Source organism: Diabrotica undecimpunctata, chromosome 8 (genome assembly GCF_040954645.1).
Source record: "Diabrotica undecimpunctata isolate CICGRU chromosome 8, icDiaUnde3, whole genome shotgun sequence".
In the NCBI taxonomy this organism is placed as follows: domain Eukaryota; kingdom Metazoa; phylum Arthropoda; class Insecta; order Coleoptera; family Chrysomelidae; genus Diabrotica; species Diabrotica undecimpunctata.
The window spans coordinates 70,439,047-70,455,963 of NC_092810.1; positions in this window are offsets into that span (position 1 = coordinate 70,439,047).

Genomic DNA, 16,917 nt, shown 5'->3' on the forward strand with positions numbered 1-16,917 from the left:
AATTACACACATGTTTTCATATTTTTTCCCTGGACGTCTTCAGACAAACTGGGCCTTATTATTTATGATTTGAAATGTGGCTTTATCGCTGAAGCAAACCTGTGAATGTAAATACCGATTATAAATTGATTATGTGTGTTACAGCTAATTTTTTAAAATTCGTTGCGCCCTGGGAGTGACTGAAGGTTTTTTGCCACACCGGCCCTTTCGAACAGACGTCAGAGAATTCTCTTTGAGTTACTCTTACTGAAGACTGAACTACACCACATTTTGGTGCTATATCTTTCTAATTAAGTGCTGTATTCTCTAATAGAGAAGTATTGGACGAGATTTTCTCAACATAAAGATCTTTAGATTTACACATCTAAAAATTCCAATCCAAGATTAATGGTCTTGTTTTATGAATTATTTAGTTCCAAGATTAAGAATTATCCAAAAGCAAAAGTAACACTATTATGTAATAATGTTAATACTTACTAGTGCAAATTTTAAATAAACTGACCACAAATCTGTGTTTTAATTAAAGAAACTTAAATAGTAAAACAATTATTAGTTGCTCCACACTTTGAGCACATTCTACTGTCATCTGTAAATTTTTGACAATTCTAAGAAAAGTGTATACCATTTTCTACGTAACTATGTACCCAATAGTTACCCAACCATTTCAACACTTTAGTATCCAAGTGAACACACTTTCAGTGCGATTAAAATCAAAAAAAATTAAACTTTTATGGTGAGACTGTATATATGTTTAAGAACCCATATATTCTATTTCATATAAAATTTCCTATAAATTTCCGCTGTGTTTATGTAGCCTAACTTACTCTTAAGAAAACATAAAAGCATTGTTTAAAAATTGTTTACGTTGAAAGTCTTTGTAATAATATTTTATACTATAAAGTTTATGAGACCTCATGCAAAATCATAATAACGAGTAACATTTAGTTTGGCAACAAGGTCTTACAAATCCTCAAAACAATATAAATGTTCCATTCTACAAAGTTCTACGAAGGACATAATGCAGAGGTAATAAAACCTACATGGGTTGTATCATATCAAATTTAATACTACTGACTATTTTATGTAAATTTAGCATTCGTGATAAGTAGGTATTAGTGCCGACAATGCTTCTGAGTATTATTTTGTTGTTTTCGTAGATTATTCTAATGTACAGTGAAAGAAGATTACTTGAAAAGTTAATAATATATAAAGAAAATCAACGCATTATAATTATTTTATGGTAATTTAATATCAAAATGTTTCACTTGTATTTTTTAGTCTTTAATTTGGTGAAAATCATTCTCAGTCCTCTTTTTTCGGCTTCATTTTTAATTTTTTATGAAACTATTATCTCGTTGTCTATTTGCTACTAGAATCACATTTTCAAAATATAGCACGATATTTAACCTTTATCCGGGCAAGGTGGGTTCAACGGCGCCAATTCTTTTATCATAAACTTATATAAAAAATATATTGAATTTTATGCATCGCTGAATTTGTTTAGAATTATGTTTCCTTCAACATAGTCATGCGCTATTTAAAATAGTCATTATTATTTTTGAAATTATTGCGTCGAAAGAATTTTGTTACGTACAGGGGCAACACGGGCAAGTCGGACCCTATTTGTATTATACCTAAAGTCTAAATCTTTGTTACGGAAATTGATCTGACAGTCAAGTATTATTTTTCTGGATTATCTAAACGACATTTATGATTCTGGAAATCCAATAATAAAGTCTAAACGTGTAACAAACAATGTAAACATCTCTTTGATGTAAACATCAAACAGATGCTTACAATGGGTCTTCTGAATATATATTCTAAATGAATTTTAAAAACTGATAATTATTGTTAAAATGCAATAATATTGTTAGGTAGGTACTTATACATATTTTGAAATAAATAATGCATCTGCTATCAGTCGTTTGATATCGATGTTAGTGTCGACAACTAAGCTCCTAAAATTATATTGAATTACAGTGAAAGTAGATACTGCGAATAAAATGTCCCGAAAACTATGGTCAGCTGCAGAACTGCAAGATATTGCTAATAAATTTATGGGATTCGCATGATGAAGAATCTCCTGAAGTAGGTGAAAAGTGCCTCTAAAATTGAAGATCATCTTTCAGTAGCAAGTGAAGAGGAGGATCAGCATGTAGTATTGAGTGATAATGAAGAAGAATGTGTAGCTACAAGTCCCCAGATTTTAGACTGTGTAATTTTTGAAACTAAGGATGGAATTAACTGGAGGAGTCAACCACAACCGACAGGACGTAAGCGATCCTGCGATATAATAAAAAGCAAAGTGCACAAAGTAATGTTAGCCACTGGTTAAAGTGTAGATGGTCCTGTTGATTCCATTTTTTTATTTTAGGACGAAAAAATTGTAAACTAAATATTGAAGTGTACAAATAAAGAAGCCGAAAAAGTCCTGGGGATGGAGAACTGAAAATATTGCGCCTCTAGAGAGCTATATGTCTTTATTGGACTACTACTAACTGAAGTGTATCTAAGTGGCAACATCCATAATGAAGATATATTTTGGAGTAAGTTTTATGGACCTACTATATTTAAAGCTACCATGGGATTTAAACGATTCAAAAATTTGCTAAGATTTGTTTGATTTAACGATAAGGACACAAGATCTGAACGAAGAAGGAACGACAAATTAGCAGCAATACGCGATGTGTAAAATCAAGTCAACTAAAACTTTCAGAAATACTATTTACCAGTAAAAAACATAATGGTAGATAAGCAACTTGTTCCGTATCGAGGTAGGTGTCCTTTTAAGCAGTATATGCCTTCAAAGCCAGATAAATATGACATGAAAATATCGTGGGCCTGTGATTCGGCAACATACTACCCTTTAGGTGGAATACCAGATACAGGAAAAAACGGAAATGCAGTTACCAAAGGTCTTACATCTCAAGTTGTAAAGCAACTCGTTGAGCCTTATTATAAGAGTATTACTATTACTATTACCAAGAGTAATGTGACTTGCAATAACTATTTTACTGATATTGATCTTGCACATAAAATACTGGCAAACTTACTAACTCCTGTGGGTACAGTGAAAAAAACAAAAGATTTGTTCCCCGGAAATTTCTATCAAACAAGAACCGTTTAGAGGAATCTTCAATTTTCGGAGTCACTCCAAAAGCATCTAAGGTTTCTTACGTTACGAAAAAACAAAGGAGTGCCCTAATCATGTCTACCATGCATCGCAATACTTACTGTGCAGATAATGTTGACAAAAAATCGGATATGATACTCTATTATAATAGTACAAAATGTGGTGTCGATACGCTAGACCAAATGGTTCATAAATATATGTGCAAAAGATTAACTAACCGTTGGTCTTTATTTAGCCTTATTTATTACTTAGACAAATTTACATCCAAAATGAAGCGAAAACAAAATGAACAGCGAATATTGTTTCTTAAAACGATAGCAAAACAACTAGTGTTGCCTCAAATGTTGAGAAGAAAATCAAAGGGACTACAATGGGAAACAAAACAGGAATTTGAACCACACAATAAAAAGCAAAAATTAGAAAAACCTCCAGTTTTAACAAGAAAAAAGTGTCAGATGTGCCCAACAAAAGAGAACAGTAAAGAAAAACAAATTTGTGAAATATGCAGCAGAAAAAATGTGTGTAACGATAACTGTATAATTAAAAAAGTTTGTAAGTATTGCAATAAAAAAAAATTAATGACAAATCTATGGCTTTTTTATTTTTATTGTTTTTTAAACCTAATACTTAACAGTAATTTAATTTGACATATCAGTTTGCTATTTTACTTGGGAATAAGCTAATCTTGTGGCTTACTCCCAACTAAGATAGTAAATTGATATGACAAAGTATTAATTTGTAAAAGTAAAATAATAATATGTCGGTCAGATAGCCAAGCGAGCTGGGCGGCCGGTTCTCATTCGCTTCACTGTGAGTGGTTCAGTGGATGTGAGTTCGATCCCCAGCTCGGTGTACAGAAAACGAAAAGGCTAACGCAGCAGTTTAAAATTCTAAAATGAATCTGCAGCTTAGACTAGAATATGCTGGTGTCTGATCGGCCTATGGTGGAGCAGTACGGCAAGAGATAAGGGCTTGCGGCTCAGTGATACTCCTCCATAGATCCCTACCGGAAGGGCGAGGCGCCTAAATACCGGTGTATATATATAAAATAATAATATTCTTCTGACTTATGCGTTTTATTTATTTTGGAAAGATTGTTTTTGTCGGTACTTTATACCTGAGCTGCTAATTACCATAATATTTTTTCAGAAGGGTTTTCATACAATAATAAAAGGCAACAACACCGTAATCTTTTTCCAGGATATGCGGTAAAATCAACCCCTCTTTTAAAATAAAATGGCCTGGTAGATTTACAAAAGTTTTTATTTATTTATTAATTAAGTTTTTATTTGGCTCCAAATGTTTATTACTTGTGAATAAACATTTTTTCTACAACAGTTTTCTTGCGTTCATTATTTTGTGCAAATCCTTCAGGTAGATCGCACCCTCGAGGTAGACCACACACTATAACACTATAATAGCACCTTTTTTTAATCTAGACAATTTAAATTTAACTTTAATAAAAAATCAAAAAAGAAAATTGGAAACATATGGGTAAATATAAATAGTACATTTAAGAACAGTGGTGGCCCCAACGGATCCGAGTTGCCCAGTTAGGTAAGTAAAATGTGTTGCCCAGATAAGGGTTAAGTATTATCCATTAATTTTCATATCCTTTTCCCTCTAGGGCGAAGGGAAATGATAAGTACTACGTTCTTTAGATTATAAAGCAAGCAAACAAACTTGTGAAAGTCAGACGTTTAATTTTCTATAGCACTTAATTCCATATTCTTCAATCATCTATGCGGATTACCCATAAATAGCTGGTAAGGGAGATATAAACTTGCTTTCCTTAAGATAGACGTATTTAAGGCACTAAACATGATAACTTATCATAGATACTTTATTTATCAACTACTTCTAACTGAGCTACAGGGCAATTACTTAAACTCAATAAAACAACTAAATAGCATACTAAAAGCATACTTTAGCATACTAAAATGTAGGACTTGTGAGAATGTGAGAACTTTTTTATTTGGAGATATGTAGTTATGCGTAATATTTTGTTATTTATCTTAGTATTCATAGAAATTGTTTCAATAATTCTTAGATAGTATAAGGAGCTCTGAAGAAGAGTCAATTTTGTTGAATTACAACATTCAACTAAATTTTCAGCTAAATATAATTTTATATGAGATTACACCACAATAATTGATTTTTATAAGAATAACATTTTACATCTGTTTTAACTTCTTCATTTCCAATCCGAAAATCGTTTTGTAAATTAATTAATTATTAGATTTAATCTGTAAATAGTTATAAATTGGCGCTGGATCGCAAAAATCAATTTGACAGTTGATTTAGTTAGCCTAGATTTAGGGAGAAAATAGCCATATTAGGAATGAAATTCTGAGGTATTGATGATCAAATGTTTAATAATTTCCAAAATAACATTCAATTTACTTATAAACTAAAAAAAAACAACAAACTTACCATTTTTAATTTAATTTAAGTGTATAATAACAATAATCGACTAAAAACAACTAACTGATCTACAAAAAATTTTTGGTCCGGAAGATATCTTAATTTTAATACTAACGCAACTATAACGCTTAAAATAAGTGTTGTATTCAGTCTTATTGACAAAGCAAGTATTAAGCTATCTAGCCCACAATATCCTTGTGAAAATCTAAAAAAGTTTAAAATATCTTAGAAAAAAATAGTTATCCACCAGAACTTTACAACCATCTAAGTAAAGAAAGAAGTTGCATTATCAGAAATTAATCTTATTTCGAGAGCAATCCAAAACAAACCCAAATCATACCTAGCAATAATAATAGTAATGTCATTAAATCAAACAAACACCATATATCCTCAACATACATTAATGGATTCTCTCAACAAAAAATGTCGAAAATGTGGGCAAAATATCAATGTTGAAAATAAATCGTCAAAATCATCTGGCAAATAATTTTCAAAATTTAAACCCAATGTTAATAAAGATCATCAGTCGGATGTTATTTATAAAATAAATTGTAAACAGTGCAATTTAGCATATATTACGCAAACACTCCAATATTTACATAGAAGGATTGTTGCACAGAACCATACTGTACAAAACAACAAATTAAACAATAGCCAAGCATTCTATAGAAAATAGTCATTCTTTTGCACATCCTGTGTAGCGCAACATATATACCAACACTGTTCTCTAAACAATATTATGGAGCCTCAACAAAAAGGATGCTCTAAGCATATAACAAAGAAAGAATATTTTTACTGCTTTTATCCTATACAAGAAAGCGTTTGATTTAGTGCCGCATAAATGGCTTATAGATATATTACAAATATATAAAGTCAATGATAACATAGTGACCTTTTTAAAATATATATTGGGGGCTATGATGTATCATTTACGTAAATAATTACATACTAGTGTAAAATTCAGAAAACGTACATCAGATTACAGTTCTCAAAACATAATATGTAAAAACGGTATGATGCATCATGCCCTGCATTGCTATGCGTAAAATGACCAAGCCACAGCAGAAAATTACATAAAACGTTATTTTCGGTTCTGTCATATCCTGAAGATCTGTCAGATAATTCAAATTAACCTAACTTTTGGCTTCTTGTTTGTTTTTGAAAAAATGGATTTTGTAAATTTGTTATTACTCAATGAATTGAATGATGTGGCAGAAAGAAATTATGTAAATGTAGAGCAACGTCAGTTACGGGACACCAGTAACCCATTTGAAATAGATAACCAGCTATAACTAAATTGCAATAGAATTAACGGTTCTCTCCCTACTTAATTTTGTAGGAAATGGAAGTTACCAAAAATGTACTGGTAACAACCTGTTATTTTCAATGGAACAAAGTACATTTAGTAAGGTATTAACAGAAATAGCTGCAGGGATAGTGGAACACTTGGTGCCAAAATGGTAAAAAAGATGAAGTACAGACTGTAGTTCTCATGGAAATAATTCCAAAGGAGGCAAATCAAAACAATGGTTGGGTGTTGGAAGTACAGAGAATAAGAAGTGTTATTGCTGCAAACTTTGTGTAGTGAAACAAAAACTTACTAATATTTTCATAATTTATTTATTTGAGTTATAGATTTCAGATATAGTTTTATAATCAAATATAGTTTAGTAATATAATTTTACAATTTAGTGATATTTCATCATTTTATAATATATATATGATAGTTTTATAATCTAGTATAGTTTAGTGATATAAATGTTAATATTTCAACTAATTACAAAAAGCTCAAAACAAACAATCTAAAACATATTACTAAGTGGCTCAAAATTGTTTTAAATGTTTAGATAATACAAAGATATTATATTGCTGCAAACTGTATTATAACATATTAAATTAAAAATGTTTATATATTGTTAAAAACAAAAACATAAATCATGTATGTTACATTTAATTACAAAAATGACACAACACTAACAAAATAAAAATATATTACAACCTGGCTCAAAGGTTTTGAAAACCCTTAGAGAATATAAAGAAGTGTTATCGCTGCAAATGTTATGTTATAAAATATTTAAATAAAAATGTTTATCCTCAGTTTATTTTATAATTATATGATTTATATTTATACAAACTTTGTGTTATAAAATTGTTAAATAAAAATGTTTAAAAACATAAAACCTGTATGTTACAATTATTTGCAAAAAGTTTAAAGCAAACAAATTTAAAATATGTTACAAAGTAGTCCAAAATTTGTTAAAACCCTTGGAAAATTAAAACATACAAGTAAAGAATACAATTTCAAAAATTAACACAAACCTAAAATATACCACAAAGTAAACCTACAAATACACCTAAAATATACTACTACAAAGAACAAGGTTTGTAGCACAGGCATTACAACTTTGGGTTGTATAGAACCTTTGTGGAACCTGACATAAAATTCATTAAGGTACCATACCTTACATGGATAGAGCATTTCATCAGGCAAGAGGTAGGTGCAACAGTCGGAAAGGTTTTTAACAGAAGAGGGCTGATGGGATAATAAAGCCGAAGAAGACCAAGACTTAGGTATCAAGACAATTTAGAGGATGATTTAAAATCTATTGGAGTTAGAATGTAGAGAAGAGTTGGTAGACACAGGGGTGAATGGTGGATTGTCCTAAAGAATTATTTGCACAGGCACAGGGTTTTACATTACAGCCCTGTTAAAGCTGGAAACATATATTTCTGTGTTGCATTGATGTTGACTAATGATAATGGTAAAACAAACTAAAATATATTACAAAATGGTCCAAATGTGCTCATAACCCTTAGAGAATATGAAAGTATTATTCCTGCAAACTTCCGTGTTGTAAAATAAAAAAAATAAAAACAAACTGTTAAATAAAAGTGTTTATAATTAGTATATTTCATAATGATATGTAGGTATTTATGTTACAATTAGTTACAAAATCAAAAAGAATAACACAAAGATCAAGATAAAACAAAAAATCTGAAACATATTACAAAGTGGCTAAAAAATTTTGAGTTATAAAATTGTTAAATAAAAATGTTTATATTCAGTTTATTCCATAATTGAGATATAATTTTATAAAGGATATGTTTATAGAATTTTAAATAAAACTATTGGCTCTTTAATTTTCACAGGTTGACTTCTTTTTCCTTCTGAAATATATTATACACCATAATAAACATAATACATCAATCATTAAACTTTACCTTTAAAATCCAATGTATTTATAATCTGGGGCTCCCCAAAATCAATCTTTGAAATGAGATGAAATGAGATGAAATGAATTTGAAATATATTATACACCATAATAAACATAATACATCAATCATTAAACTTTACCTTTAAAATCCAATGTATTTATAATCTGGGGCTCCCCAAAATGAATCTTTGAAATGAGTTGCAAAATCTTCCACTCATTAAACACCTAAAAATTTAGCATTTATTAAATTTGATAGTAACAGAAATTAATTTTCTTACATGTCTTCATTGTTCTCCTGTTTTTTTAGGGCCACCATCTACTGTATTTACCATGATAGCAAATTCCTCTCACAATTGGGCTACTTTCTTAGCCTTCCTTGACTATTTTGCCAGTAAGCACTATTTATTTTTATGAAGTCTAACATTACTTCTAATTGTTTCCTGGTTGTTTTCTTTTTAATTGAAGCCATTAGTTTATTTTATTATAATTATAAAAAAATAGTAAATTGTTTCCACAAATTACATACAATAACATAACCTAACTAAGAGCGAAAACGGAACCTAATTTTAGACAGTTTAAAAATTACATTTACATATAGATAAATTACATATCAAGGTAGGCAACCCGTTATACGTAGTTCTTACATCATACCGATTTGAAAATTTTTACATAAATGTGTTAAAATTGGAGTTTACAGAATGTAATTATTTCACATAAATGATACATCATAGCCCTCAATGTCTGATTGGAAGACAAAAATTCACCTCCTAATACCTGGTGAAAACAATGTCAAAACTAAAAATATTGCAATCAACCGAGGCCTGTTCCAAGGAGAGTCGTTGAGTCCATTGTGGTTTTGTTTACCGACGAACCCCCTATCCCAATACTGAACCCAACATTAACATTATTTTTAGCATAAAAAATAAGACAACAGTTGTGGCAAAGCTGAATCATATATTGTATATGGATGATTTTAAATTATTGGCTTCCACTCTAAGCCACCTATACCAGATGCTGAAAACAGTAGAACATTTCTCTAATGATATTAGTATGCACTTTGGTCTTAACAAGTGCCTTGTCTTAAATATATTCGAAAGAAAGGTTCAGCCCAGGCGGGTTCAACATGCAAAATGGTCAGAACATCGAGGTCATGATAGAAAATGATACGAACAGTACGAACACACCTCACAAAGGACGAGGACTTACGGATATAAATAAGAAATTAGAAAAACATATTACTAATTTAAGAACTTATTTTCAGATGCAGGCTGAGACATTTACTTTACATTGCGGGATTTGTGCAGTAGATGACACAACACCGATCAAACTCAGTAAACAAGAAATGCGCATAAATTATCTTTGTAAACATGTCAAATGTGTAAACCTCTGCACAGGCGACATCCCAATGAAGTTCGTCAAGACTATGTCGAAAATATACCATCGAACTATTGGTTGACATCGGGAAAGATGTTTCATGAAACAGAAGGTTCATTACTTGCCATTCAGGATACCAACCAAAAATTACCTTAAATATATCGTCAAAGACCCTCAGGTTCAAAACGACAAATGCCGGTATGGATGTCTAGCCTAAGAAACCATCCACCATCTTACCGAGGGCAGCCAGACATTTGCTGCAACTGAATATAAAGAACTGCATGACGCAGTAGTTTCTTTATCAAGAAATAGCTTTCAAACTGGGACTTCCACAAACAAACCATCTCCCATATTATCAATACGTTCCTGAGAGTACGCTCGAGAATGACAACTACAAGCTATACTGGGATCGCACTGTGCTTACAGACTAAACTATAGCACATAAAAGACCATATCTCGTACCAGTTAATAAGCCGGCACTTAGTACAGAGATCTGAAATTACAAATAAAGAGACAATGGAGAATGGAAAATACCCAGATGATACCTATTATTTTTTTACCACTGGAGTCATTCCAAAGAAAACATAAAAAAGCTGAGTATAAATAAACATCTATATAAGATCATGCACAAAACTGTGGTATTCTCGACGTCCAGATACGTAAGAAAATTTGTGGGAGATACTCCAACATACCAAGTTATCTAGGGCTCGATAACACGGAAAGAGTCCGACCAGAGCTCAATTCTTTTGATACCGTACGTATCTGGGATGAGTGAATTGTCCCCTTAAAGGGAATGTAAGTAAGGCTTAATCTGGATATTTATTTAGGGAACGTACGTTATAATATAGATTACAAGAAACAAAAAGCACACTATATACTAAATAAGCAAAAAAACTCACTGAAGTAGAACTACCATAAAAGTAGCATATGAATGTGCTCACGTTATGCGTGAGACTTATAAATATATATTCAAATAAATAAATATTTAACAAATTTATAAATATAAATAGTTAGGAACATATTGTTAACTTCAATCTCCATAAGATAGTTAAAGAATTAGCTGGGGTAGCAGAACAAAAAACCTCAAGCATACTATTGGACAAACAAGGAAACATTTAAGTGGAGACAGAACAACTACTGGACCTATTAACGAAAACGGAATATGGAGATCCAGGTATAACCATGAACTCTACCAACTGTTCAAAGAGACACCGATCTCAGAATTCGTTAAACTTCAGAGACTTCGCTGGGCTGGTCATGTAGTAAGAATGAAGACAGAAAGATTGCCGAAAAGAGCCCTTGATAGTAAAATGCAGGGCGCAAGACCAAAAGGATGGCCACTGAAAAGATGAGAGGATGAAGTGGCAGCGGACGCGCAAAATTTGCTAGACGTGAGAACCTGGAGAAGATCGGCGCGCGACCGACAAGGTTGGAGACATAGTTTTGGAGAAGGCCAAGGCCCGATTTGGGCTGTAGCGCCATTGGAAAAAAATAGAACAAAAATTAGGAAGATGGAAAGATCATATAGAGGAATTATTTCATTACCAGAGACAGGAAAATATATATATATATATATATATATATATATATATAAAGATAATCAGAGTAAATACGGGGTACTTGAAATAACAAAGTCAGAAGTTATGCATGCAGTAAAGTCCATGAAAAATAATATAGCTGCTGGTCCAGATGAAATACCAAGTAAATTGCTAAAACTGGTCAATGAAAAAAACATAGATCTTTTAGTCCAACTACTGAACACAATATATTCCACAGGAATCATTCCACGTGAAATGCTGACATCAACATTTATTTGTCTACCAAAGAAAGTAAATGTTAAAGAATATAGTAATTATCGAACGATCAGTCTAATGTCACATACCTTAAAAACCATGCTAAAAATCATCCATAATAGAATACACGCTAAGCTGGAGATGGATATTAGTGATTCGCAATTTGGATTTCGGAATGGAGTGGGCACAAGAGAGGCACTATTTTCTTTTAACGTGCTGACCCAAAGATGTTTGGATGTTAATCGAGATCTTTATGTATGATTTATAGACTACAATTCGTTCAATGCATTCCATATGTTAAAACATGACCGACTTATAGAAGTACTCAAAAACAAGAATCTGGATGTAAGGGATGTAACATTGATATCAAATTTATACTACAGTCAACGATCAAATGTGAAAATTGGAAGAGAAGTGTTAGAAGAAGTGGAGATAAGGAGAGGGTTCAGGTAAGGTTGCATACTGTCGCCATTATTGTTTATTGCTTATTCTGAAGAAATCATACAAGAAGCTTTGGTAAACGAGACAGTCGGTGTAAAAGTGAACGGAAGTTTAATTAACAACATTAGGTATGCCGACGATACAGTCATAATAGCCGACAACTTGGAAGACTTAGAAAGAATAATGAACAAAATATTAAGATATAGTGGAGAATACGGACTCTCTCTTAGCATCAAAAAAACCAAATTCATAAAAACCGGCAAGAACAACAATACAAACGAAATATTAACGGCAGGTGACCAGCAGATTGAGAAAGTAAAAAGATATACTTACTTGGGAACGATAATCACAGAAAATAACGATTATACTGCAGAAATAAGATTCAGAATTGAAAAAGCACGTGCCAACTTTGTGAAAATGAAAAATATTTTATGCAGCAAAGATCTGACATTGGGCCTCAGAATAAGGCTAATTAAATGCTATGTACACAGTGTACTCTACTATGGAGCTGAATCATGGACATTAAACCGGAATACAATAAACCTACTTAACGCGTTTGAAATGTGGACATTTAGAAGATTGTTAAGGATTCCATGGGTAGATAGGGTCACGAATACAGAAGTGTTAAGGAGAATAGGCAGAGAGAGAGAAATGAAAATTCAATAAAAGAAAGGAAATTGCAATATTTCGGACATGTGATGAGATGCGAAAGATACAACATCTTGAGACTCATAATTCAAGGAAGAGTAGAGGGTAGGAGAAGCGTAGGAAGAAGACGCGTTTCCTGGTTGAAGAATCTGAGAGAGTGGTTTGGTTGCAGCTTAAGGCAATTGTTCAGAGCAGCTGCCTCGAAGGTCAGAACAGCCATGATGATTGCCAACCTTCGTCGCAGAGATGGCACTTAAATAAGAAGGAAGATATTATGCACACTTAAAAAAATATATTAATTTTAATTTTAATATAGCATGTTACATAAATGTTAGTACAAAAATGTGAGTGCATGATGTTAACTGCAGTAAATTCAGGAAATGTTGTAGTTGGTAATAGAATTCTCTTTAGATATTTATTATTTATTACTATTATCCTTTAATCAGTTCTTCATAGAATTTTGTTGTTTTGTTTTCAATCCATTGTTTAATTTAATATTTAGATCTATGTTTTTTTATAATTTTTAATTTGTTTTAAATTCTCAGGTAGACAATTGTATAATTTGGGCCATATGTAATCATCATATCCCTGGAGTATGAATTTATTACATTAAGGTAAAATTAGCAAAAAAATAATAATATAATGATATATGTAGTAGTTGTTACTATGCCTAACCAATCAATCGAAATAGACTGAATACTGAGCTTATGAGAAACAATACATTATTTGAAAAACCAATAACAATATTTTTATATAATTGATGACATTTGGAAACAATAACATGCTTGAATAAAAGAAGAAAGTTTTAAATAAGGGTAATATATTAATTTATTAAGCTGAAATATTATAGAAACGGGATCCATCTATATTATATGTGCTCTGTTTCGATAAGAGAAACAAAGATAGAGAGGTATAACAGAAGTCAACTAAGAAAACAGTAAACTGCATTATTTCAATCAATTTTGACTATAAAATAATACTTAAAAGTAAACAGTAAACACATTCTGCCGTACTAAAAATTAAAAGCAAATCTCAATCATTTACAGCCTAACGGTTATTGGAAAAATTCCATTCATTTTAGAATCTCCTGTGCTTATCATTGCACTAATTTGTAAATTCCTGAAAGCCTATATCTCCTACATGAAAGTTAAATACTTTTGTTGAAACCTTTTCCTGTTCATGGAAATGCTTCTTTTATGTTAAAAATCGATCAATTCATCCAAAGCCCTGTTATCATCGCACAGGCGGCGTTTTAATTGAAACGCTTTCTAGAAATTGGCTTAACTGACGAATAACGAGTTCTGCAATTGGTAGATATTTTTTCATTTCAGTTAATTGCAAAAACGTATTTTCCGGCTTTGGTTTTCAAGAGGAAGCAGAAAAGCTTAAATATAATATGATTTTCCTTTTCCTAGAAAAATAGCACAAACAAACACCATCTTAACATTTATTTTAAAATAAATAGTAAATATTTGAGCTGCATGTAAAACAAATATTTTTTAAAAGTAAAAAAGGTTTAAAAAGGTTAAAACCCAGACTATTAATTATTGTTAAATCTGATACATGACAGAAAACAACAAGGTCTTCCAACTTTTTTACATATCGTTAGCTATGATTTTTATGTATTTTCATACCATTATCATTTGATGGTACTAGTTTAAATTTGGATTGATAATACAACAGTGACAACAGTGATTCCAAAAATTTTGATCAACTCATACCGTTTAATTAGAGTAGATAATACAAAATAGACTTCACTATGAACTTAACTGTTATACTGAAGCATCAACAGAACTATTGCCTAGTAAATTTTTTATGAAAGGAGATTTGCTTCTTTTAATACAATATATATTTCTTTTATATGTATTATATTTGTAACCAATTCTTTGTTATTAGGATCAGTTAGGGCAATTACCTTATTTATTAATGTCAAAAATCACACCAAAAGATTTCTCTTGATGAAGTTTTATTTTTCATACCATGAACTCAAATAAAGCGAAAAGAGGAAAAACAAAAGCACTAACAGAAAAAGCGGCAACCAACCAATAAAGATATTAAAGAAACGACTAAGTTAAATAGAGAACACGAACACAGAAAATTTTACAAACAAGTTAACATAAAGGCGGCATGAACATTTTAGTACGGTACTTAATGGACATAGTGGAGCTGAAGGTAGAGATGAAATAGAAATAGAGCAGGAAGAAATTGGGATACCAACTTTACCAACTTTAAAAGAAATGAATAAAGGAATTCAGTCTCTAGCTGGAAACAAGTCACCCGGAGCAGATAACTCTCTTTCATAAATTATTAATACAGATGTGGTAAAAACGCGCTTTACCATAAGATTGGAATAATGGAAATATGAATCCTAAACACAAAAAAGGAAACGTGCTCGACTGTTCCAACTTTAAAGGGATTTTCCTTCTTAATACGGCATACAAAATTTAGTCCCTGATATTTAAAGAACAATAATTGGTATATTATACCGACGATATAATAGGATCCTACCAAAGAGGCTTTTTAAAAAATACATCTGCCAATGATCACATGTCAATTATTAGTCAAATATAAGAAAAAACGAAGGAGTACTACATAAACTGCCATTAAATTTTAGCATATTTTAGGGCGGCGTACGATACTGTTGACAGATCCTAATAATTATATTCGGCTATGATCAAATTTAAAAAACCAAAAGGATTGATAAATTTAATTAAAGTGACAATGAGGAAACTTGACAACTAACGCCGTTTAACCTGGCGTTAAAAAAAATGAGAGTTTCGGGAGTAAACTGAACAAGTACGATATATACTTGTAATGTACATATAATAGCATATGATGATGGTATCTTGATCATTAGAAGGACCAAAAATAAAGCAGTTTAAGCTTTCGCATGTGATAAAACGCCACAGGAAGCATCAGACTTCTGATTAACATCTAGAAAACTAAATATATGCCGGCTATATCAAGAATGCAACAAAATAACTTTGAGGTGCAACATAAAACGGTGGATGAATTCTGCTACTTAGAGTAACTGATTGACTGCAAAAACAAAACATTCAAAGAAATAAGAAAAATAATATACGTGGTTCACCGTTGTTATTTTGGCCAAGGCCCTCAACTAAGAGCGAGAAATATGTCAAGAGAAACAAAGTGCAAACTTTATAAAACAATAATATGCCCAATGCTTACTTACGGATAGAAAACATGGGAAATGACGACCCGAGATTAAGAGTTACTACAAACCTTTGAAAGGGAATTATTGAGGATCCTATATGGCAGAGTTAATGAATAAGTACTGTGAAGAAGGTGATTAATGTCGACTTTTTGGTAATGCATGTATCGTAAAAACCATTAAAATAAATCGCCTAAAATAAGTAAGCCACGCTATGAGACTGGATTAAAGTGATACCTCTAAAATAACCATGCTAAAGGGAGGAATTTTAAAGACTAAATTCAGGTATCTGGCTCATGTGAAGGACGATTTAAGGGAGATTGGAGTGAGGAAATAGAGAAGACAAACACTTGACAGGAAAGGATGGAATAATGTTTTGCGGCAGGCCAGGAATCATGAAAGGCTGTAGTGCCAACTGATAATGATACCAATAACTACTTCTTAAATTCCATAAATCTGATGTGTGTTTGAAGATGATGGCCTAGCGAATCTAAATGTCAGAAAAAAATGGTACTCAACGAATGTTCGTATATTGGTCCATCGGGTTGTAGTTATGGGGTAATAGTTTTTGTGCAGAACACATTTGTGTCCTGCATCAGAAGTTTTTAGCTGCGAAGTATTTATACTGCACTATGAATTTGTTTTAATATAGAATGATTGAGCATCTCGTCTGCATCAAAAATCAGATCCTTTTTTTATTTGGCTTCCCTCGTTTTT